At 34.1% G+C, this 26,332-nt stretch overlaps 1 pseudogene; it reads right to left on the bottom strand.

The window, feature by feature from the left end:
* Positions 1–17,712: 17,712 nt before the first annotated feature.
* Positions 17,713–18,249, bottom strand: LOC136386410 (ferritin, heavy subunit-like; annotated as a pseudogene).
* Between the last annotated feature and the right edge of the window lie 8,083 nt (positions 18,250–26,332).

The raw sequence follows: 26,332 nt of genomic DNA, 5'->3' as shown, positions 1-26,332 counted from the left end.
GCAACGCCCGGATGGGCAGAGCATCCCCCCTGGTGGGCATGCCGGGTGGATCCTGGTCGGGCGCATGCGGGAGTCTGTCTGACTGCCTCCCCGTTTCCAACTTCAGAAAAATACAAAAATACAAAAATAAAAAAATTTAAAAAATGCATTCTTATCAAATTTTGCTTTCAATTACAATTCAATATTATCAGTTTTTACTGCCTTACTTATTTCCATCTTCGTCTTGGATAACTTTTTTGAATTCCTGAAAATAATGTAATACTTGGAACAACTTATTTAATGTTATTTGATGTATTATTGTTTCTTGGTTGGAGCAAACATATTATGACAAACTTTAAAACATATTTAGATATATCAATCAGAAAACTTTTCTTAACTCCCACAGTTTTAAAAATTAGTCTTTGGGTCTATAAAAAGTTTAACCAGCCAACATTATTTTCATTAGTTCTTTTTTTTAAATAGATACCCAAGTTCAGATGTGTTCAATATGAATTGTCAGTTATGGATAAACTTATGTACAATTTTATAATACTTTTAACATTTTCTTTGTTGTTGGAACCTAGTTTTACTTTTCTGATTTAGTTTTCATATTAATTTATTATTGTTTCACAAATTTACAAAGGTCATATTAAATAGTCTTTGATTATTTTCTATAGCATAAAAATAAGAATTTATTAAGAACTTGGCATCCTTTGCATCTATATGTATTTTTCATTTTTTTATAAACTCAAAAAGTTCTTTTGGTACCTATCTTTGTGATAAACAGTATCATTTGATGCATGTATTCATCTAAGAAAGAGCTTACTACAAACTAGGTCTGGTGAGCTTAGTCGTTTATGCATCTCAACACATATTCTGTTAATATATCATGATAGAACGAATCAGGGAGTAATTATTGTGGGAAATTTGAAAACTACCGCAAGTTAAATGTTTAGATACTGCTACTACTACTAATGAATAATGACATCAATGTATTTTATCATGTGCTTACTGTGTTCAAGGCATTAGCATTTTATTATCAAAAACAAACATAGGATACATTTTAATATGCCAAATTTAAAGGTTATTAAACTGAGGCTTACAGAAGTTAAAAAGGTTATTCAAGTTACACCATTAGAACATAATGGAACTAGTGGTTCTTCTGGTTCTAATACCGTTGTTATTAGCAGGTAAACCTGACATAAATTTATTTTCTTATATATTTATTGCATCCGTACATCCACATTGATTATTAGTTCAGCAAGAAAAAATAGAGTTAAAATATCACAAACTCAGAGAATATATATATATATATATATATATATATATATATATATATATATTTAATTTTAAAAGGGTACAGCTTTCGAAGACAACCACTCTTAATCAACATGAGTCATATGGCTGTACCAATGATACACTAAATAACTAAAATCTAGAGTCCTAAAATAAAATTCTTATCCAAAATATTACATTAAAAATCACAGTGGAATATTTATTAACAGCCAAATCCAATGACCTCCAAATTGAAAAACTGATTTCCAGAAGGCAATTGTATTTAATCTCACTAATAGGTGAAATGGCACAAATTGCAAAATTCACAATTAAAATATTCACATTGTACAACTGACTGAATACAAAATAATATGTTATCTCCCAAGCTTTATATAATTATGGAAGACTAAATATACATAGCAGTTTTTCACTTTGTATGATTGGGAATAATTGCTTTAATGTGTATTTATAAGAGAGTAAACACTTTTTGTTTTTATTTTGCACTGTGCTATACTGAATGTATGTATAATGAAGCTTCCCAAGTGACTTGAGTTCAAAATATTTCTAATGTTTTCTAACCAATTAAAAGCCACAGGTATGCTGTGGTGTGTGTGTGTGTGTTTTCTCTTAAGTCATCTTATGAATATTTAGTGTACAGAACTCTTGTACATTCAATTAAAATGAGTAGAAAAGGAAGGCAATATGTTTAAATAGAAGATCTGGGCTTAAATTTAATGGAAGCTAGGAAGTTTATTCCTCTGGGACATTTTTGTGCATATTTCCCTTTGAAAACATTAAAACCTGCTGCCTTTATTCTAGTAACTGAATATTTGTTAAAATGAATAAAAGTTGTACATAATTTATTGTTTTCAGAATTCAAGCCACATCTGGGACATTTTTTGTTTGTTGAACATGATCTCATAATAATAAGTGTAGTATACTTGACAATTATTCCATTTTACACATGTGCATCCCATTGATTTTAGCAATGACAGAGGTGGGTGGCTGATAGTCAGAGGTAATTTTTTTTTTTTTAGCTATTGTAGTTCTTTTTGAGTAATGGTGCAGTGTGTATTATGCATGGAATAAATGTCATCTATAACCAATTAATGGTTTGCTAAAGTAAAAGTAGCAGTAAATAAAAATCCTAGTAGGATTTAACAAATAGGGTTAGTTGAACTTTAAAAAGCAAATATACGTTAGTTATTTCATTTTATATAAATTGGTATTTCCAAAGTATTAAATATTTTTATGTGTGTTTTTTTCTAATACAGGACTAATGTTTTACCAAACACACTGCTGCCAAATCTGCCAAATTGATATTATTCTTTCAGGTTTTTACAGGTTTGGTCAATATTAGAACAAAAGACATGTGCTCTGCATTGGTCACAGTTGGCATAGCTCCCAAATATGTTGTTTTTGAATTACACAGTTCCTTTACTAGCTTTTCAACAAAGCTTTTAATTAGTTACAATATCAAAATAGAATGCTATTCCAATTTTCTTTCAAGAAAGACACTTAAGGGATCCTCACCATGATTTGAAACATATATGTCAAGGTTTAGGGAATTCTAATTTATACATGTAATTTTTGTTAAATTTTGTTTCTGCTCCTTACTTACTTTAAACTGAAAGGCAGTAATGACTGGTTTAAGAAGACTATGAAACTGTTATAGGCTATGAATATTGCCGAGGTTTAGCTGATTGCTTAAAGTGTCTAATTAGCATTGAACAACGGCCAAATCACTTTGGCTTATATCCATGGTCACACACTTTTACTTTCATTTTTTTTCCTGCTCCTTTTTTTCTGTGCCTCTCCTTACTTATGCAAAATCCTGCTCTTATTTTAAGACTAGAAGACTAAGCCTTGAATAACCCACACTTGACAGATAGGCTTACTTCATCTGATGTGTTCAATCTTCTCATTTTAAAAATAATAAGCTTTTGACCTAGATGTATAAAGATTTTTATGTTTTCAATATTATATTAAATAAAATTCAACTAATCTTCCACTGAGATACAGTTGAACATACCCAAACTAATCCCTGCCATTATTATTATTTTTTTTTGTATTTTTCTGAAGCTGGAAACGGGGAGAGACAGACAGACTCCCGCATGCGCCCGACCGGGATCCACCTGGCATGCCCACCAGGGGGCGATGCTCTGCCCCTCTAGGGCGTCGCTCTGCCGCGACCAGAGACACTCTAGCGCCTGGGGCAGAGGCCAAGGAGCCATCCCCAGCGCCCGGGCCATCTTTGCTCCAATGGAGCCTTGGCTGCGGGAGGGGAAGAGAGAGACAGAGAGGAAGGGGGGGTGGAGAAGCAAATGGGCGCTTCTTCTATGTGCCCTGGCCGGGAATCGAACCCAGGTCCCCCGCACGCCAGGCTGATGCTCTACCGCTGAGCCAACTGGCCAGGGCCATCCCTGCCATTATTAACATGTTTCTATAGCCCAAAGCCAGGTCTTTTCCCTGTCTACTAGTAATTATATATCTTTTTTGTTTTTCTGTTTTAGTACCCTTGCCATTAATAGTAGTTTTCAAGGGTTTAAGTGTGTGAAATAGTTACTATTAAGTTTTGTTGCCTACTCAGACAAAAATATCAAACTTTAGATGTCTCCTATCCTTTGATAATCACGAATTAATCATTTAGAAGAAAAGTATTAGTGCATTAAAACAAACTTTTAGGATTTTGCCAAGCACTTTTTGCACAGTTAGGACACTATAAAATCATTTGGTCTTACTCTCCTGCTTGCCCTTTCAGAACATAGAAACCAGTGTGTCATTAAGAAAGGAAATAATAATTCTTCTGGTATAAAACTTGCATTCAAGTGATAGAATATTTACCAAATCTGATTTTTAATATGTTTGTTAAATAAAGATGGGTGTTTCTATTTTTTAGTAGTCACTAAGATCAAGGGGTTCGATAGACAATCAGGCCAAAAAACTTGAAAGAAGGGAAAGATAAATTTGTAACCTTGAGTAATACAAGATTAGTTCTCCTGAGATTTTTCATAAATTATTCAGATTACCCACCTAGAAATGCATAAAAATACCTTGTGTTGTCTGCATCAGAGACTTCAACAGAAATGATATCTATGCAAATTTTATTTCTTAGTTCAATTTGACATATTTAGAATAGTGAGAATATGGTACCAGATGACAAAATTTTATAATCTATTTAATGGGGTTTATAGCTTTTCACTTTCTTTTTCACTGTCATTTACCTACATTCACTTACTGTCATAATTCATTTAATAACTTGTTTACTAAGGAAAAAATGACAAATACCACGGACATAATTTCCTGGAGCAACAAGTCAGAGTCTAATAAGTATAAACATCCAAGATTTTACAAAACCTTCCAAATTTAATAAGGGCTTTGCATTTAGTTATTGCAATGTGACATATCCAGAGTAAATTCCACTTTAAGAGGAAATTTTATATTGAGAAAGCACCCAAAGCAATGGTGAAGAGGAATAAAATATACTAAAAAAAATACTTTAACCATTTACTTTTTTTTTTTTTTTAAGAGACAGAGAGAAAGAGAGTCAGAGTGAGGAACAGACAGGGACAGACAGACAGGAACGGAGAGAGACGAGAAGCATCAATCATTAGTTTTTCGTTTCGCATTGCGACATCTTAGTTGTTCATTGACTGCTTTCCCATATGTGCCCTGACCACGGGCCTTCAGTGGACCGAGTAACCCCTCACTTGAGCCAGAGAACTTGGGTCCAAGCCGGTGAGCTTTTTGCTCAAACCAGATGAGCCTGCGCTCAAGCTGGCGACCTCGGGGTCTCGAACCTGGGTCCTCAGCATCCCAGTCCGACGCTCTATCCACTGCGCCACCGCCTGGTCAGGCACCATTTACTTTTTAATATTTCTGTGATGAAATATATATGGCATTATTCTTTCCCCCACTAACTTTTGAGACTTTTTATAAAAATATTCCATTATGTTTATAGAGAACAATCCAATCACTATTTAAGTCACCAAAGCATGTGAGTTCAAGGCTTTCAACCAATAATCTCTTTATTAAATTTGAAATTATATTTATTTACAGCAGCTTTCCAGGTATTTATGAATGTTTCCTATCAGTTATTCATTTGTGATTATTGTGTTTGAAATATCTTATTCTTTAAAATAATTAAGACAAAAATGATATCTTGTTAGAATACATGCAGATTTGTAGAGAGTGTAGATTTACACATAACACAACCTGAATTTCTCAAAGGGCTCAAATTGGGTTTATGAAAACTCTAGCACTATATTAGGAATGCACCACTAATACTTATTTTCCTATTAAATATGTTTTGAGATATTTGGAAAACACTGGGGAACAAGATTTTGTAGTATCCAAATTTTGTTTATAATTTCTTACTACACAGTACTAGATCATCCTGTTGTGTTAAACCGATAAAGACAGTGTCCATGATCATGCCTCATTCATCACTTGGCTTATATCATTACAGTGATTTTCATCAATTGTACAGAAATAGAATAAACTAAAATCAAATTGTCCACAGAAAAGTATCATTACAAGAAATGTAATAGTCATTAAATCTTGTGTGTTTTTTTTTAATTTGTTCCATCTTGGACTTTTGAAATAACAACCTTCTGGTTTCATTGTACTTTCTGCTATTGTTGCTTTCAATTTCATTGATTTGTATTCTTTTCTTTATTATTTCCTTCTTTTTGCTTGTTTTTGGTGTAATTTGCTCTTCTTTATCATTTCTTAAGGTAGAAATTTAGAACAAGGAATTGAGAACTCTCTTTTTTCATAATTTGTACTATTTAATGTTGTGACTGCCCTTTAACCACTGTTATAGTTACACAATAAAAATGGTGGTGTATTGAGATTTTACTTTCATTCAACTCAAAATATTTTGTTTCCCTCGCAACTTCCTTTTTGGTCTATGTACTATTTAAAAGTGTTTGTTTATTTTGTCTTTTCAGTTCTATTTGTTTCTGCTTCCTGTAATTCAAAGTTCTGTAGCATGAAACACACACAGACACACAGACACACACACACACATATATATATATATATGCAGTAGTATTAAGTCTTCTTGGTGAATTAATCCTTTTATCAGCATACAGTTTTCTTCTTTAGCCCTGTTTATATTTTTTGTTCCAAAATATACTTGTTTTGATATTGTTGTAGTCATTCCAACTTCCTTTTTATTATTGTTGTATGGCATAACATTTTTTAACATTCATTTTTTAACTTTTTATACATTTAATTAACAGTAGGTTTTCTTACTGACAGAGTATAGCTGAACCTTGTTTTTTTTTTAAATTCAAACTGACAATGTCTTAATTATGTTACAACTATATATTTTCATGTATTTATTAATATAATTCTATTTAATTCTAACATTTTATTATTTATTTTTGTTTGTTCTTTCTCTTTTGTGTTCTTCTTCCCCCCTTTTTTACATTATTGAGTTCTTTGAATATATTTTTTATATTCCATTTTAATTGAGCTAGTGATTATTAGTTATATCACTTGTATTACTTCTTAGTATTTACTCTAGGTATTACAAATTAACACCTGACCTTTCACATTCTAATTAGTGGCATATTTACCACTTCAGTAAAACTGTAGAAACTTTACAAACTTATATTTCTTTTATGTTTCTTAATCAACCTTTTTGTTATTGTTGTCATATAGGTTAAATCTACATAAATTAATTTAGATGAACATATATATTTTAAAGAATTTAAAAAGAAAAAATAAATTTTTTTTTTTTGTATTTTTCTGAAGCTGGAAACGGGGAGAGAGAGTCAGACAGACTCCCGCATGCGCCCAACCGGGATCCACCTGGCACGCCCACCAGGGGCAACGCTCTGCCCACCAGGGGGCAATGCTCTGCCCCTCCGGGGCGTCGCTCTGCCGCGACCAGAGCCACTCTAGCGCCTGGGGCAGAGGCCAAGGAGCCATCCCCAGTGCCCGGGCCATCTTTGCTCCAATGGAGCCTTGGCTGTGGGAGGGGAAGAGAGAGACAGAGAGGAAGGAGGGGGGAGTGGCGGGTGGAGAAGCAAATGGGCGCTTCTCCTATGTGCCCTGGCTGGGAATTGAACCCAGGTTCCCGCATGCCAGGCCGACGCTCTACCGCTGAGCCAACCGGCCAGGGCCCCAAAAATAAAATTTTTATTTACCCTTATATTCATTAATTTTTCTTACCTTTCCTTCACTCTAAAAATACTTTCTACTTGCCTTAGATAATCCTGTGATTGTTTATAAAATAAAATATAATGGCCCTGGTTAACTAGCTCAGTGGTAGAGCATTGGCCTGGCATGTGGAAGTCCTGGGTTCGATTTTTGTCCAGGGTACACAGAAGTGCCCATCTGCTTCTCCACCTTCCCCCTCTCCTTTCTCTCTATCTCTTTCTTCCTCTCCTGCAGCCCAGGCTCCACTGGAGCAAAGTTATCCTGGGCACTGAGGATGGCTACATGGCCTCTGCCTCAGGTGCTAGAATAGCTCTGGTTGCAGCAGAGCAATGCCTGAGATGGGCAGTGCATCACCGTCTGGTAGGAATGCTAGTGTATCCTGGTCGAGCACATATGGGAGTCTGTCTCTCTCCCTCCCCACTTATCACTTCAGAAAAATAAAATTAATTAAAAATAATATATAATAAATAAACATTTATATTTTTGATAAAGAAATTTAGTAAATGTAAGTTTGTACCATTTCCTTTTAGCTGAAAAGCTTCTTGTAGCAGTTTTTGAACATGTGTACCAGCAATTATTTCTCTTAGTTTCTCTCCTTTCTCTTTGTTTATATTTCATCCTGAAAGAGATTTTCAATGGACATAAAATTTTAAAGTCATCACATTTATTTTTTTTTTCATCACGTTAAGATGCTGTCACACTGTGTTCTGGCTTTTATTGTTTTTATTTTTTATGATTTATTTATTAACTATTTTTGGTGACAGAAACAAAGAGAGACAACGAGAGGGACAGGTAGGGACAGACAGACAGGAAAGGAGAGAGATGAGAAGCATCAATTCTTTGTTGCAGCACTTTAGTTGCTCATTAATTGCTTTCTCATATGTGCCTTGACCCAGGGGGCTACAGCAGACCGAGTGACCCCTTGCTCAAACCAGCGAACTTGTGCTCAAACTGGTGAGCCTTGCTCAAACCAGATTAGCCTGTGCTTAAGCTGGCGACCTCGGAGTTTTAAACCTGGGTCCTCTGCGTCCCAGTCTGACGTTCTATCCACTGCCTCACTGCCTGGTCAAGCTGCCCTTTATTGTTTTTAATTAAAAATCTGTTGCTATACAAATTATTGTCCCTAATTATAATTAAAAAGAAATGACCATATGTTTCTCCACCCTCACCTCTTCTCTCTCACAGTCTCTCTTTTTCTTCTCCTCCCATAGCCATGGCTCAATTGGTTCCAGAGGGTTGGCCTTGGGCACAAGGATGGCTCTGTGGCCTCTGCCTCAGGCAAACAAAATGGTTCAATTGCTGAAAACAGAACAAGGACCCCAGATGGGCAGAGCATCGTCCTCTATTTGGCTTGCTCGGTGGATCCTTGTTGAGGCACATGTGGAAATCTATCTCTCTGGCTACCCTCCTTTCACTAAAAATAATATAAAATAAAATAAACAAAATTACTCTGTTTTCTCTTTGGAGAACAGTCTATATGAGACTAGGACAAAATCAAGGAGACTAGTTAGAAAGTTTTGCAATAATTATGACTTACACCAGAATAGTAGCAGTGCATGTAGAAAATAGTTGTCAGATTGCAGGCTTATTTGAAGATAAAACCAACAGAATTTCTTAAAATATTAGATATGTAATTTAAAAATAATTTAAAGAAATCAAGGGTGAAATATTACTTGGTTAAAGAAATAAAAGTTTGTGTTTTTTTTAATTGAAATAATAATGTTGTGGAGAAGCAAGTTTGGCATTAAAAGAAATTTTGGAGGTCACATTGGCTTTGTGATGTTTCCCTCACATGCAAAGAAAAATGCTAAGTACTTGCATATTCAAAGTTGGATTTTCGGCAAATTGTCTTCGCTTAACATTATGATTATAAAGATGGAATTTAAAGCCATAAAAATGGATGCAATCACAGAGGGAATGAGTATGGAAGGAAAAGCTAAAAGGACTAAAGACTGATTCCTAGAACACTCTAAACCTTAAAAATGGAAGTGGTGAGAAACAGTTGGAAACTAGACTGAGAATGAGTAGTATGATGTAAGAATAAATCTAAGAAGCAGTGGGAGATGGAAGCTACTGGAAGAAATATTTCAAGGAAGGAGAAATACTAACCACATTATCAAATGTTACATAATGAGAATACAATTTGAGAATTAACTATTTTATTTTAGCACCGTGGAAGTTATTTGTACCTTAATAAGAGAATTTTCAGAATAATATTGGAAGTTAAAGTCTAGATCAAATGGGTTTGAGAGAGAATGAAAGGGGAAAGATTGGATACATTTGGTATAGAGAATTACTTGAAGGGTTTGTTAAAAGATAAGCAGAGAAATTTTGTGAGTTCATCAGGTAATTTTTTCAAAGAACAGAAATCTAGAATATTTGTATTTTGGCAAAAGATTTTGATTTTTTAACATGTTGTTTGTTTCAGCTGTTGCATTTATTTTTCTATTTTTATGAGTAAGTTATAAAAGGATCAATAGTGAAATCAATAGATACCTATCAACCACAAAGTATAATGGAATTGACCAAAATGTTTTCCTCCTAATAAATAGAGCATACATAATATTATGTTTATAGAGTTGCAGAACATTTCAATAGTTCTATACTTCAAGCATTGCTGTGAGCAATTTGAAACACTATTGTCATATGTTAAAAGCATAATGTAAGGTAAAGAAAGAGAACAAACTAAGGCCTGACCTGTGGTGGCGCAGTGGATAAAGTGTCTACCTGGAATGCTGAGGTCGCTGGTTCAAAACCCTGCACTTGTCTGCTCAAGGCACATATGGGAGTTGATGCTGCCTGTTCCTTCCCCTCTTTCTCTCTCTTTCCCTCTCTTTCATTCTCTCTCCTCTCTAAAATGAATAAATAAAAATAAATAAAAAAGAAAGAAAGCAAACTGAAGTGGCTAATAAATGTATTTTGCTCAATATTATAAAAATTTTATAATAACATATTTAAGATATATATGTATATATGTATTTTAAAAGAATGAACAAAGTTGTATCAAACTTTATTTTTTTCGAGATGCTAAAAACAAGTATAAGGAACAATATAAAAGCTCAATTTCAACAATAGCATATCTAATATTAATGCTTACCTACTGTTAAGCCTAATGCGGAGGGACTCGAAACATTGAAGACACGAACAAAATCCATCGATTCCATACCAAAGCTTTATTGTCTAGCTTGGCCAAGCGGCGGCAATTCCAACAGAAATCTGAGGGAGAGTGCGCTGGCCCTTTGTTCTACTTAGTTTTTATAGTTTTGCAAGCGGGAAGTATAGAAGCAAAAATTGCAATTAGGTGCCCTTTACCACTATTGGTTATAGTCATATGCCCTTTAACATGATAGGACCATGTTCAATTTGTAAGCCATACATCATTTTGAAGAAAACAAAATTTGCAAGTCAACACAATGATAGAAAGATGTCTCTTTACATATTAAGAGACATTTCTATATTTTCTAATATTTATCCACCATCTCTTTGTCCAGAGTCACACACATTAACTATATGCATTCATATGGGAGAGGTAGTTTCCGTGGGGACAAATGCCCTCAAATGGCTCATTACTATAAGAAAAGGTTTATTTTGGCTTTTCTCTTCCTGCACCTGGCTAGCCATTCACCCCTTTTCCCACAGGTGTGGTGGAATGTCAGGGAATCCATGTTTTCCTTCCCTTTGCATTTACAATACAATGCCAAGGGCCATCCTGGTTTTATGCCAATCACACAGTACAGAGATTATTCACAAAATTTCTCTGCGCACCTTAACCCAAGTTAGTAAAATGTTCTTTAAGCCTCTTAAAGTATTAATATTGATTCTGTAGCTTTTGGTACTTTACAACACCTGCGGGTAAGGTGACGCAGTGGTTCCTCAGGGCTTCTCACCTATTGGTACATAAAATAGTACTGTTTTATAAAAATTTAAAAATATTATTTGTTACTATTCAGGTAGTTAAAAATATGTTAAAATTGTGAAATATATATTGTTTATCTTTAATGTATCTTATTAAAATAATATTTTATCTTATATCCTAAGGATAAACTATTAGAGAAAATAACATAATTTTATTTGGAAATACCCTGAAGATGATCTAGTCCAAGTTTCTGTATTTATAAATATAAAAATTGAAATGCAACATATATAATGATTTGTCCAAGGTAACACAGCTAATTTTGACAAAGTTTGGTTTTAGATGATTTTCAGTACTCTTGTCACTTTACTATTCAGAATCACATAAGAGAAAATAATTATACATATTAGAAAAATGTCTTTCTTATCTCCTCTACTTTATTACCTGTCTTTCTCCTTTTCTTCTCTTCCTTCTTTTCTTCCTATTCCCTTTACCTTTTTTTCTTATTATTCTTTTTTAAGAAAGGAAGCATTCAAGTGTTAATGAAGTGGAAAAAAGTTTAAAGAGGAGATTTATTTTAGAACTTTGTTTATAACTTTTTTACCTATACACATGCATGCACACACACACCTCTATACCATTTTGAAGACATAATGCAAAGAGCTCCAATGTTCTCAATTTTTTGTAGTTTGAAAATATAACCTCTACAATTTCAAAGACTAAAATAGCCTGTATATCCTGATACAGAAAGAAATAACAGTATCTTTACAAATTTATTTCATGAACTTCAAATCAGTCATGTTCTGAGGTTTCCCTTCTCTCTGAGCTACTGACCAATATAACTAAGTTACTGATTTTAGAGTGCAGACAGCCACTGTTTTGAATTCCACTTTTCTCAGTGATCATTCTTTAAAATTTGCAAATGATTTGACACCCAAGACCTTCAGTTGGCTTATGTAGAAGATAGGATGATAATGTTTATTTTATAAAGCTTTGGAAACTTTAAACAATACACCTGGTACAGTATAAATACTCATAAATGTTAATTATTTTACTATTATTATCAATTTTATTATCATTAACAAAATTCTTCAAATGGGAAATACCAGCCTGGAAACTTATTAACATACTAATAGTCAGTAATTTAAACAATAGCGATAAGTATGACTGGTGAACTGTTATGAAGCTTAAAATTCAGTTAATGACATTATAAATAAATGGAGACAAAAAAGTAAATAATCTTAAGTAGTATTATCTTTGCTTAAGGACTTTTGGCAAGTGTCCATATTCCATTTTATAAAATACAATTATTTTAATAATTGTAATCAAATTTAACTTGTTATTAGAGTGTTTAACTGTACTATTGAGATGGATTTGAGATTAAAAGTGATATGGGGAATTTTCTTTATAAACTTGAAATGAGCATTTACTGATGTTATTTTATTTTCTCATTGTATACAGAAAGTAAGCAGACTGTATAGCAGTATCTATTGGAGGCACTACCTTCAGAGTAGTAATAAAACTCTTGCAGAACATGTGTGTGCATTGCAAAGGAAATGACATGAATTTTCTCTGGGAACTGATAGTCCTTATTAGCATGAACTGAATTGTGTCTCTCTGTCCACGATTGGCTGAACGATGCGGCAGTGGATTGCTTTGTACACATTTCTGTGCTTACCCCTCTGTTTCGCTGCTGTGTGTTATTCTCTCATCCAGCCCAAACTGGTCAGAGTGAAGTTTTCCTTTCCCAAATTTACTATCTGGGGATAATGGAGGAAAGCAAGAATGTGCTCATGCTAGTGTATCAGTTGTCATAGTCTTTTTCAGGTGCCCCTCATTATTTTCTTCTGTGTCTTTGAAGTTCTAGACAAAAATTCTTTAGAGCACATCATGATATGGTTCCTCCCACCTACTGATAGGACAGGTGGGTGAATGCTTAGCACACCATGGCCTTGATTCATTTATATTTATAAAAATGCCTCTCTTTTCTTTTAGTATTGGCAACTGTCATACGTTTATTTATTTATTTTGTGTCAGTGATCATGCTGGTACTGTTGTGCCATCTGAAAATTTAGCCTTTTAGCTTCTTCAATGGTGTAATTAACATGAACTAAATAAATTCAGCTTGTGCCACAGCTGTCAGGCACCTGGTATTTAGAGCCTCACCCTATCTTTTGAGGCAGGAGTGGTTTGATAACAGATATGTTAGAGTGAATCTGGAGCAGATATACTCATGTACTCTGGCTTTTAATAAAACGAGGGGAAAACACAGCACCAGACTATGTCTGGTCCAACCTAATATATTTTAGCTCTTCAATACTGGCTTTTTTATTTCTGCATTTTTTCAAAAAGTAAATATGCTAGTTTATAAGGAAATACATAATTTCTTGTCAGTAGTTAATAGTTTGAAATAGATAAGTAACCTTTTGTATTTATTCAGAAGATAACTCACTATGCTAAGTGATGTTCTTTTTTCACTTGTATGATGAAGCTTATCTTGACTAATGAAAAATCCAACAGTATCTTAAAAGAAACTCTTGGAAGGACAGGATGCAAAATAATACCTGAAAGTAACTGTTAATCCTAATCCGGAGGGACCCGAAACATTGAAGACACGAACAAAGTCCGTCGATTACACATCAAAGCTTTGTCTAGCTTGGCCAAGCGGCGGCAACTCCGACAGTGGTCTGAGAAAGCGCGCGCCGGCCCTTTGTTCTACTTAGTTTTTATAGTTTTGTAAGTGGGAAGTACAGAAGCAAAAATTGTAATTAGGAACCCCTTACCACTATTGGTTATAGTCATATGTCCTTTAACATGATAGGACCACGTTCAATTTGCAAGCCATACATTATTTTGGAGAAAACAAAATTTAAAGTCAACACAATGGCAGAAAGATGTCTTTTTACATATTAAAAGGCATTCCTATATTATCTAGTGTTTATCTGCCATCTCTCTGTCCAGAGTCACACGTGTTAACCACACGCATTTACATAGGAGAGGTAATTTCTGTGGGGACAAATGCCCGCAAATGGCTTATTGCTATAAGAAAAGGTTTATTTTGGCTTTTCTCTCCCTGTACCTGGCTAGCCATTCACCTCTTTGCCTTTACAATACAATGCCAAGGGCCATCCTGGTCATGCCAATCACACAGTACAGAGACTATTTCTCACAATTTCTCTGCACACCTTAACCCAAATTAATAAAATGTTCTTCAAGCCTCCCAAAATATTAATATTAATTCTGTAGCTTTTGGTACTTTACAACACCTGTGGGTGAGGTGACGCAGTGGCTCCTCAGTAACAATTGATGTATGAAAAAGAAGTCACTTGACAAGTCTGTAACCCCTATAATGGCAGAGACCCTCCTACAGAATCATCCTGCCCAAATAGTGTATCTTTGGCAGCTGTCAGCCTGATGATTAATGCCACAGATAACTTTATTGTCTGTTAGTTGTATGCACTATCCACAGACTTTAAGAATGAAATAGGCCATTAAAATCCAATGTCAGGCAGTGAATGAAATTTTAAAAGAATAATCCACACGTGGCTACTGAAGAACAAAAGTAGAAGTTTAAAAGTTTTTATACACAAGCCCTTGTTCATAGTATTTTATGGTTGATAGGGAGAAGAGAAATCAGTGATTGTTAAGGAAGATAAGTGGGTGGTAATGTGCCTGTAGGGGACTCAGATCATGATAATGGATGGGCTCTTTCAAATTACACCTCCTCACTACCCAGATTCTCTGAACTCCCTAATGGTGCATAACCCTGTGAGAATTACTGCCTGGTGAACCTCACTGACAGATAATACCACACTCAGGTTTGTGAATACGGATGAAAAGCTGAGAAGTAACTGATAACTTTTCTTCCTCCACAATAAGGTGTAAAACTTCCAGTGTATTGTTAACTGAGAGAAGCTCTTTCAATTTTAGCAGTTTGTCAGTATAAAAAACATAAAGTATGCTTCATATGAGAATCTGAGACTTACTATCTGCTTTAATGTCTTAGGAGAACAGTTATCAATGACTTATTTCCAGGGTTAAAGTTAATAACCTTGAGCTTATTGTACTGTGAGCATCCTTAGGATTCTGCCCATTATGAAAATATCTTCTAAATGGCATTCTGCCAATTTTAGTCCTTCTTGTGGAATTTTGTGACAGTTCATCTTAAAATGCATAATATTTCTGTTCTAATTCTATTATTGAACTTTTGTGCTCTTTTTTCATCTAAGAATAAAGATAAAACTAACATTCAGGAGAAAATTATTAAATGTGAAAATAACAATTAAGAATTAATACTACACAATTTCCCATGACAATTGAGCACATGTTCATTCAGTACTTTGGCACAATTGTTTGACTAGAATTTTAATTTCCAGTGCCAATTGGGCAACATATTCATTTTACAATAGAATGTTCATTTTTTGAGGTAGTGATTTTAATGTTTTTGCACTGATTATGTCTGAGCAAGAGATAATATGCTGATAGATCAATTTAATTTCTAAGTAGTTTTGCTTTCTCAGTGACTATAAATGTCTTGGCTATGTAGCTGAACTTTTAACATTTCTCCTCTAAAAATAATTTGAAACCTCCACTAGGATCTATCTTAAATTTATGTCATTAATGACATCTTAAAATATATATCTAAAAGTCACAGAGGTAAAAACTGTGTAATCTCTGTTGTAAAAGACTAATTTAAAATATTTGTGAGAAATATTCTGAAATACAATGTACTGTAATAGTAATTTGTCATAAGTGGTTCATTGCCATTAGTTAGAGGCAGCACTATATATATAGTACATAAAACAAAATAAGGTTTTGAACTGTTTGAATCCATCTGTAATGCATGATAGCTTATGTGTTATAGTGCTGATGATTAAGGTAATATATCTCTTTATTTTTTAAACATTGACTTAAAATTACTTTGCTGATAAGAAACTAATGCCTGAGAGTTAAAAGGTAACGTGAATGTCATTATACTTAATCTTCTAATCTACTGAGTTTTAAAAATATAGATTTATCTGCAGGAGATTTTTTTTTAATGAAAATGTAAAAACAACAACAACAACAACAAAAACCCAACACTTTCCCACAGAATGTAAAGGTAAACAGTGAATTTTCCTCATATTTTAACATCTAAGTCTCCATACTTGTGAAGAAAATGTTTTATTGATGATTTGTGTGGTAGAAACAATAATTTATAAAGCTTGTGGACAGATAGGTTTTTTTTAAATGCAAAGACAGATTTATTTGTACACACAGCATGAAAGTAAGCAGTCTTCTGTCAAATGGAGATTAAGATTCTTAAGCAGCTGATCTTGGGACCCACTACAACAGGAAGACTTGTTTTCTGATCTTCAGATGTTAAGACTTTTTACCTGACACTTCAGCAGGCTTTTTATTTATTTATTTTTATTTTATTTTATTTTATTTATTTTTAATGGGGTGACATCAGTAAATCAAGATACATATATTCAAAGATAACATGTCCAGGTTACCTTGTCGTTCAATTATGTTGCATACCCATCACCCAAAGTCAGATTGTCCTGTCACCCTCTATCTAGTTCTCTTTGTGCCCCTCCCCCTCCCCCTTCCCTCTCCATCTCCCCCCTCCCCCCGTAACCACCACACTCTTATCAATGTCTCTTGGACTCACTTTTATGTCCCACCTACCTATGGAATAATGCAGTTCCTGGTTTTTTCTGATTTACTTATTTCACTCCGTATAATGTTGTCAAGATCCCACCATTTTGCTATAAATGATCTGATGTCATCATTTCTTATGGCTGAGTAGTATTCCATAGTGTATATGTGCCACATCTCCTTTATCCAGTCATCTATTGATGGGCTTTTTGGTTGTTTCCATGTCCTGGCCACTGTGAACAATGCTGCAATGAACATGGGGCTGCATGTGTCTTTACGAGTCAATGTTTCTGAGTTTTTGGGGTATATACCCAGTAGAGGGATTGCTGGGTCATAAGGTAGTTCTATTTTCAGTTTTTTGAGGAACCACCATACTTTCTTCCATAACGGTTGTACTACTTTACATTCCCACCAACAGTGGATGAGGGTTCCTTTTTCTCCACAGCCTCTCCAACATTTGCTATTACCTGTCTTGTTAATAATAGCTAATGTAACAGGTGTGAGGTGGTATCTCATTGCAGTTTAGATTTGCATTTCTCTAATAACTAAAGAAGATGAGCATCTTTTCATATATCTGTTGGCCATTTGTATTTCTTCCTGGGAGAAGTGTCTGTTCATATCCTCTTCCCATTTTTTTATTGGATTGTTTGTTTGTTTGTTGTTGAGTTTTATGAGTTCTTTGTATATTTTGGATATTAGGCCCTTATCTGAGCAGGTGTTTAAAAATATCATTTCCCAATTAGTTGGCTGTCTATTTATCTTGTTATCAGTTTCTCTTGCTGAGCAAAAACTTCTTAGTCTGATGTAGTCCCATTCATTAATTTTTCAGCAGGCTTTTTAAATACGTCTTCTTCCTGGGCCTGCTTTTCTTCCTGGGTTTTATGATATATAATCTGGCGTTCCAGACAGTTTGTGTTCCTCTTCTGCTTATCCAGGTACTTTCTCATGAAGCGTAAGAGATCAGTTTCACTGTTGGCAGAAGCCACTGACTTCAGGTCTTCCAGCAGCTTGGTTAACTTGTTCTCCAACTTCAGAGCAGTCTCTAGAGCTTGTACACCAATTCCTCAATTATCTATATTAGGTCTCTGAATCACTGGAAGGCAGATCTTACCCTCACATCTTTTCAGGTATCTTAGGAACTGCTTTGCATGTTCCCTCTTCACCTCAGCTTGGTCTTTGAAGAATGAGGCCAAAAAAAGTGCTTCCGTGTCTTTGCCATAGTAACAGCCCATAGACAAATAAGCATCACTGATGTGCAGCTCATAAGATGCCACATGATTAATAGCCATCCTTCATTCTTCAGAGATGAGGCCCTGGACATCAGGCGCCATCTCAGCTTTAGAGAAAACCAGGCTTAAACAGTGCTTAGACAGATAGTTTTTATTAAAAAATTATGACTTTTAGATAATCATACTTTTTAAATTGGGCATTGTCATTGAATTAACACTATAATACAGAGGAACTACTTAGAATTACAGAATTTTATTCAAGTTTAAGTCTTACAAAAAATATCAATCTTTTATTTATTTATTTTTTGATAAGTTTACTGGCATCTATAAGGATGAAAGGGGAAAATATAGTTACAAGTAATCAAAACATTTATAAACACCAAAATCTTAATGGTATATATTTTGGTGGTTAATGGATAGATAAGGACATTATTATCAAGCTATTACAATTGATCATGTCTGATATGCCTGTTAATTCTACACTCAGCCTCTCACATTATCTTCAAATGGTGTAAGAATTAAATCTCAGTCTACCCATATCCTTTTGTGCCCCAAAACCAGTTTACAGTATGGAGTCAAGCCAATCATTTGGGAAACTGTAGATTACTCAAGAACTAAATTATCTCACTGTGTATTGCCCATACAGAAATTAATTAGCTTATATCTAAGAGTCCTTCTCTTGTATACTCCTTTGAAAATTAAAGTTAGAATCCTAAATTTTAAAAATTTTTCTTTAAAGTAACACTCTAAAGAATATAATACTATCTCTAACTCTTCCATTAAATTTGCATTAACTTATTACTTAATTATAATTTTAATATTAATTAAGAAATGGTTTGAAAATACATTTGTTGAAATTTTATTGGCTGAAAAATGTACCACCCAACAAATATAAATGAAAACATGCCTCTCAAATAATAATAATAACTAATTAACCTTTTTATCACAGTTAATGATCCTATTGAATATTTATACCAGGATTGTTGTTTCCATATTTTTCATCTTTCTTAATATTCATTTCAGGGTCATTAAAATTTTATTGTCAATTCTTGATTTATTAACAATAATTAATTACAAATAATGTGATATCATTTTTCTGAAGTTTTTATTACCAGTTTTTTTTCTATAAACAGATATCCCATTAGCCTTACTATTTAGATTTTATGTTCTGAGAATCTTTGTGAAAGGAGTCTCTGCAGTGTTGCCAATGTCAATGAATGGAAATTTGTAATTGATTTCAGAAATGTTCCTCAGTAAAGATTAGTGAAGTAAACATGAGTTTTGGAATCAGTTCTAAAAATACCTGATTTTCCTGTAATGTGGATATAACATTGCTTATATCAGTGGGTAGATGGGCAGATCAAATAACAGATGTATATAAAATTTCTATTATAGGACTTGACATTTATTAACTGAAAAGTTAGGAATTATTATTGTTTTGTCATCATTTTCATTGATATATAGCAATTCAAGAATACAGGTATTAAGTTGTCATATACACTTTCTTTTATAAATAAATAACGTTATTTATGTGAGTTACAATACAACAACGAGAAGAAGCTCAGAAATCAGAGTAGACTCATGAAGGAGGAGAATACAAAAAGCAAACTAACTTTGCCAAGAGTTAACTTCATATTGTGGATAAAAGGAGAACCTGCTGTCATTTTTTTCCTCTTCTAAAATCAAATAAAATAAACACAGGATTCTTATAAATGAATTTTAAATTTTATCTATCTATCAATCTATCTCTCTATCATCTATCTATTCATTATTTATCTATTATCTATTTTTTCTATTTATACATTCATGCCATGATATGCAAAATGAATTTTGCCATTTTCCACTATACTGCTTAACATTTGATTCAGCAAAACAAAGTAGAGTTTAAAAAACATGAATGAATCATCTTTTGTAAGTGCTACACATATATTTTTCAAAAAGTATAACAAGATTTGATAATTTGATTATATTTTTGTTGGCATTTCTTATGGAAAAAAGACAAATCTGTCAGTCTTTTACAGAGTATATTCAGTATCTTTATTTGTAGTGAATAAAATGTCAGTGACAAAACATAGAACAAATATTCAGTTAATGGATATCCTAAGTAATGGTGCATGACCACACTGAAAATGTAAACCTCCTCATTAATTCATAATGAAAATAACTTGGAGACAAACAAAATGAAAGAATCTTCAACAATTTGAAAACATGTAATAGCAACTTTTGTCTAAAGAAGTAAAACTTTGAAATTTTAGATAATTTTAAATATTAAATATTAAGTTTTAGTGCAAACTAAAACTTCACATTTTATTTTATTTTTATTTTTTTTTGTATTTTTCTGAAGCTGGAAACGGGGAGAGACAGTCAGACAGACTCCCGCATGCGCCCGACCGGGATCCACCCGGCACGCCCACCAGGGGGCGATGCTCTGCCCCTCCAGGGCGTCGCTCTGCCACGACCAGAGCCACTCTAGCGCCTGGGGCAGAGGCCAAGGAGCCATCCCCAGCACCCGGGGCCATCTTTGCTCCAATGGAGCCTTGGCTGCGGGAGGGGAAGAGAGAAACAGAGAGGAAGGGGGGGGGTGGAGAAGCAAATGGGTGCTTCTCCTACGTGCCCTGGCCGGGAATCGAACCCGGGTCCCCTGCACGCCAGGCCGACGCTCTACTGCTGAGCCAACCGGCCAGGGCGGAAACTTCACATTTTAGTTGAATAAAATTTATAAAGAGAAAACTGAATGGAGAATATCTAAGATCTAAATAGATGGAGAAAATAATAATAGAAACTATAGTTAAGATACAGAGATACAGCTGATGTAAATTGTCATAAAGTTAATAAATATAGTAGAAAAAAGTACCCTACAAAATATGTGTGTATAATATTCAGTGAATTCAAGTAAGCATTAAGACTGATACTTCTTTTTTTTCTGTAATTACAAAACATTTACAATGCATCACTGTTGATTAACTTAGAAGCCAACAGTGGTAGTGTGCCCACTGTAGTGCTTAATAGCTACATCTTATCACGGTACAGCTCCAGGAAGATAGAGCATGGGTATATACACAGTGATTCTTTTTCAAAACTGCGCTCTGCCACACTTGTAGCCTGTGAGTATGCGCTAGTTTTGTGTAGGTGTTTTTAATAAAGAAAACAGAAACTGAAAACTTCCTGTTTGATGTAAAACTCAACTTTCCACTTGTAATAATAAATACATATTAAGTCATTTAATCTAGTTAAAAGGATTGAACTTGAGAATTTATACCATCTCTTTTTAAAAATATTTTCTCTTTTCATCTTAAAATAATTTGGGTCTAACCTTGTTACCTGAGATTTTTCTCATCAAAGAGAGAGAAATTATCAAATTTTAGTGTGTGTTGTAGAAGGGGTCTATTCAGATTGTTAGTATATGTGCACAAAGCTAGCCTTAATTTTCCAAAATAATTGGTAAAAATAAAGATTTTTATCTTGTTACAAATAAACATGGATAACAAAATGGCTGTAACATAATGGGCTAAAAAGATGGGAAATTCAACCTGACCAGGCAGTGGCGCAGTGAGTAGAGCATCGGACTGGGACGTGGAGGACCCAGATTCCAAATCCCAAGGTCGCCAGCTTGAGCATGGGCTCATCGGGTTTGAGCAGAGCTCACCAGTTTGAGACCAAGGTCGCTGACTTGAGCAAGGTGTCACTCGGTCTACTGTAGCCCCTGGTCAAGGCACATATGAAAAAGCAATCAATAAACAACTAAGGTGCCACAATGAAGAATTGATGCTTCTCATCTCTCTCCCTTCCTGTCTCTCTGTCCCTCTCTCTGTCTCTCTCTGTTTTTGTCACACACAAAAAAATGGGAGTTTTAGATGAAAGTTTTCAAAGATACCCTTTAAAAATATACAGTGTTGTTATTCATGAGTCACTGATTAGTCTAAAATACAGACATCACATTTAGAAAAATAAAGGACAAATGTAGTGGTTTATGTATGCTTTATATTATGGTTTAAGATCAACATAGGTGGTTAGCAAAATACTAAGTCAAAGTTATGTTTAAAATTCAAGTTAAAAATTTTCACATCACTGGCCTGACCTGTGGTGGCACCGTGGATAAAGCATCGACCTGGGAACATTGAGGTCAGCAGTTCAAAACCCTGTACTTGGGAGTCTCAGGTTCAATTCCCGGCCAGGGCACACAGGAGAAGCATCCATCTGCTTCTCCACCCCTCCCCCTCTCCTTCCTCTCTGTCTCTCTCTTCCCCTCCCGCAGCCAAGGCTCCATTGGAGCAAAGTTGACCCAGACGCTGAGGATGGCTCTGTGGCCTCTGCCTCAGGTGCTAGAATGCTTCTGGTTGCAACAGAGCAATGCCCCGGATGGGCAGAGCATCGCCCCCTGGTGGGCATGCTGGGTGGATCCCGGTTGGGTGCATGCGGGAGTCTGTCTGACTGCCTCTCCGTTTCCAACTTCAGAAAAAAAACAAAACCGAAACCCTGGGCTTGCCTGGTCAAGGCACATATGGGAGTTGATGCTTCCTGCTCCTCTCCCTTTTTTTTCTGTTTCTCTCTCTTACACACACACACACTCTCTCTCTTCTCTAAAATGAATTTTAAAAAATTATCACATAACTGTTTCAGTAAAATTCCATATCTTTTTTTACAAGTGTAAGAACTATTTTGTAATCTAAACTTTGGTGGAATGTTAAGACAATCCACTTTTTAAAAAAATAAAGTTAAGTTTGTACAGTCAGATACTGATAGAAAAGATAAATTACTTAAAATAAATATTATTGACCTTTTTAATATAGGTATAAATATGAGTATGATTAATTTTTTCATTGTCTATGTGTGCCCTCCCTTCTATTTTTAAACTTAGCATCCGCTTATTAATCAATTTCATTGGCTTTGTGAATTGTATCAGATGCTCTTTCAATGTGCTTTTATTGCCTTTGAGGTTTTTAAAGAAGCAAAACAGATTTCTCACATGGAATGATCCACAGTTTTAAATGGAAATAGAAATCCTGAAATAGGTGCAAAATTTTTCTTAGGTGATGCTTAATAAGCATAATTGTTGTGTACATAAGATATTCCTGTAAGAGAGAAATTGTAACTGAGAATTAGTTTGAAAGAACTGGAAGATAAAAAGACCCTGCTATAAAGCCTTAATTAAAATATAGCTTGCAGAAAGATAATAATATTACAAGTTCAGAAAACAGGTTGGATTGAAGTGTGATTTAAAATAGGTGTATTGGAAACAATAAGGGGACCAATGCTTAGTAATTGAAAGTAATATTGAATAGAAAGCTGGGTGGCTCCTAAATGACAGACTGTGTGGTTTCAACTTAATCTATAGGTAATAGACAAATATAAGAGTAAGACAATATTTTAGTCTTTAAAATTTAGTCTTGTAAGGAAATTTAGAGGTCTTATCATTCTTAGTCTAGCAACATAATCTACATATCATCGTTTTAGTTATCTTATAATGACAAAACCAGTCAGTTAACAACCTGAAAGATTCTTTTCATTGTCTTAAAAATTGCATGAGTGCAGGCCTTGACCGATTGGCTCAGCAGTAGAGCATCAGCCCGGCATGTGGAAGTCCCGGGTTTGATTCCCAGTCAGAGCACACAGGAGAAGCGCCCATCTGTTTCTCCACCCTTCCCCCTCTCCTTTCTCCCAAGTGCTGAGGATGGTTCTATGGCCTCTGCCTCAGGCACTAGAATGGCTGGGTTGCAATGGAGCAATACGCCAGATGGGCAGAGCATCGCCCCCTAGTGGGCATGCCAGGTGGATCCCAGTCAAGCACATGCAGGAATCTGTCACTCTGTCTCCCGCTTCTCACTTCAGAAAAACATACACACAAAAAAAATTGTACAAACACATACTTTATAGAGCATATGACTCGTGTGGTAATAACAAAGGTAGCTAAGTGCTGTTGCTTTTACACAGTACAGTTATCATTTAAGGGAATTAATGATTTTGTTCATTTAATTTGAAAAAGTGATTTAAGCATCAAGCATTCATTGAGGCAAACCTGATACACTGAGCATATATTTATCAGGACACTGCTGAAAAAAAACGTGTTTAAAAGACATATGCTACTCATTCATTCATTCATTCATTCATTATAGTCATTCCATGAAGCCTTTTTTTTTTTTTTTTTACATATTTTACCTTTTATTTTTGTGATAACAAAATACACAGAGAAATCTGGAATTTCAGAGAATAGCATACTATGCCTAAACATATAATCCAGACTTTATTTTAGTTTCTTAGGTGCAATCTTGAATTAATGGCATTTACATAATTAAACTGAGGTTATGAACCAACATAAAAATGAGGGGAAAAAAAGAACTGTTTCTAAGATCACACTTATAAAGATAATAACACCAAGTGGGCTTCATTTATAAATGTAATTTAGTTCATTTATTGCCTTCATGATCACCTTTGATTGTGACTATTTATTTTATATTGAAGTGAGAGAGTAGAGTTTAAAAGCACAAAAAATGTGATCTAATCTGAAAAAGTATGGACAGAATATGTACTAAATCAGAGTCACAGTGTTTTTCTTCTTATGATGATAAAAAAATAAGTAAAAATACAGCTTTACTGAATGGTTATTGATAAAATAAACTAGAACCTAGTACTAAAATTATTATAGTTTAGAAACATAAAATATTTTATATACATTAAAGACATATGCATATAAGAATGTAGATTATGTTGCTTGACTGAGTATGAAGATGGGATACATGACCTCTAAATTTCCTTACAAGAATAAATTTTTAAAGACTCAAATATGCCTTTCTCTTATGTATGTCTTGAAGCATGCCTTGAAGCATTTTAAACAGACATTTTGTGAACATCTTGATAGTTCAGGTTTAAGTGTGTAAAAAGATATCAACATTGAAATTGCAGCTCTCTCTTGCTCTCTTTCATTTTCTCTTCCCTTCTTTCTTTCCTTTCTTCTTCCTTCCTCCCCCCTTTTTTATTTGCTTGTACTTATTATTAGACCTATTTTAAGTAGAATGATTGTCATTAGAACATTATACACACAAACTTTGGAAGACTAAAGATTTTTTAAAATTAATAAGCCAAAAAGTATTGTAAATTTTAGAACACAATACACAAATATGGCTTGTTATCTTTTCACAATGCTGTCATAGTTTTTATTCAATTTAATTATTTTTTATTATGAGTGCTCACATGCTTTCCCCTTTGAAGTCTCATGTACAAGTCCTGATTTTAACATTAAAAAATGCTAAATGTTATCTTTTGTAAACAATTCTTCCATTAATCTCTTATAATTTTTGAGATTCAATATATTTAAATATCAAAAATTGTTTGAAAATTATACAAAATACAAATGAATGCCAACATGAATTTCAACAGTTCACACTAGGCATGACTCTTAGATTTAAGTTCAAAGTACATCGATGGAAGACTTGTTTGGAAGCCACTTTATAAAGTTAGATAGCATACATCCTAAAGAAATGACATTTTTATTGAAAAATTAATTAATGAACTTGTAGAGGATATGAAAATGAAAGGTGTTATATTCAGATCTTAAATACAGTTACTCAATGCGTATCATTAAGGGTAACCTTAATATACTGACTATTCAGGAAAAGTTAGATAACTAAATAAAAATTCACATTCCTGTATGCAAAGGTTGTTGGTTCGATCTCCATTCAGGGCACATGAAGAAACAGAAGAACACTCTGTCTCTCCCTCTCTCTGTGTCTCTCGAAAATCAATAAATAAGTTTAAAAAATGCATACATGCCTCAAATATGTGTGCTACACAATTAATTGAAAGAAATAATTGCACCTTTATCTTCTATAATTTGAGGCCAGGTTTTTGCTTTTTCTTTGGATATGTTTTCACTGATTATATCCACACATCATCTTTATTGTACAAACCACACTTCTAATACATAATCTGTATATATTTAAACATTTCTGAGAAAGCTTTCTGAGTATGAAATACTTCTAGAGTTTTATGGTACTCTCCCTGAATCTTCTGAAGTTATCTTGTTCAGACATAATTCTATGACTAGTTTTTGTTCAAATAAACCTTAGCAAGTTTTTCTGAAAAGTTTAATCTTTGAAGCAACTATTTTTGCATTCATAGTTCATTAGTAAACATAGATTTTAATTAAACTAAATAATTTTAATAGCAAAAGCAGCTGATGTATATATAT

This window comes from Saccopteryx leptura, chromosome X (assembly GCF_036850995.1).
Source record: "Saccopteryx leptura isolate mSacLep1 chromosome X, mSacLep1_pri_phased_curated, whole genome shotgun sequence".
Taxonomy (NCBI): Eukaryota; Metazoa; Chordata; class Mammalia; order Chiroptera; family Emballonuridae; genus Saccopteryx; species Saccopteryx leptura.
Note: the sequence above shows the minus strand (reverse complement) of the source record. Positions and strands in the feature narration are given on the sequence as shown.